Genomic DNA, 1,019 nt, shown 5'->3' with positions numbered 1-1,019 from the left:
TAATTTAAGTTTAATAATGAAATAATTTATTTTTGCTTTAATAATATAACATTTTATAAAGATAATAATTAAATATTCTGTTAGAACTCAATGATTATCCTAATTATATTTTAGATTATTTATATTTAAAATGAGATGTTTATCCTGTATTTGATTGTGTTTATCTGCAGTTAGTTACACGAATTCAGATATGGGATGAAATCGAAAATGGATGAACGGGTTTAAGAGTTTTTAAGAGTTTTAGCCAAATGTTTTATAAGATAGTATAGATTACCAAATAATTATATTTCATTTTGTATTATATCATAAACGCTTCTTAATTTTTCTGATCACTTAATCATTCTGCATTAAACCGTTCAGTAACCATCAAACAGCCTCTTAATATAATTTTAGTTTTCTCAAAAACTTCAATGTTGTCTTATTTTTTTTTTTTAATAAAGATCTTAATGTATTTTAAAAGTCCTAAATGCTTAAGGAACCAAAATGGAAAACCTAGAAAAAGAAGTAGATGATAATGATGATCAAATTCTAAAAATTGGAAAAAATTACAAAATCAAACTAAACGAGGTTTGTTCCAGTTAAAATTCAGTTAAAAGACATCGAATAATTCTGCTCGAATGGTCGATTACATTTGGGAAAATTAATTTTATTCCCAGATCGATAATTGACTTTTTCTACGTTGAAATGTTGTATTTACTTTCTAGGTTCGCCACTGCAAAGATGGCCTTAAAAGGTTATCGAGTTTTCAGATGTCACCGACAGCCCTTTTAACTTAATACTAAAATGAATGTTTTGAAAATACGTTACTCAAAACAATAATTAAAAAGAAGTAGGTTACATACATTTTCATGCAATTTGGCATTTGAAACATATATTTCCTTAGAATAACGTACTTCTAGGGGTAAAACTAGCACTTACTCTAAAATAGAGGGGCTAAAGTTGAAGTATGTTTTCTAACGGCTCTCCCCAAATTCAAATATCTTCAGACCCCCAAACCCTCTTCTTTGGTGTGTGTGAAT

This window comes from Cynara cardunculus (genome assembly GCF_001531365.2).
Source record: "Cynara cardunculus var. scolymus isolate 2C chromosome LG 4, CcrdV1, whole genome shotgun sequence".
Lineage (NCBI taxonomy): Eukaryota > Viridiplantae > Streptophyta > Magnoliopsida > Asterales > Asteraceae > Cynara > Cynara cardunculus.
This window is presented reverse-complemented; position numbering follows the sequence as displayed.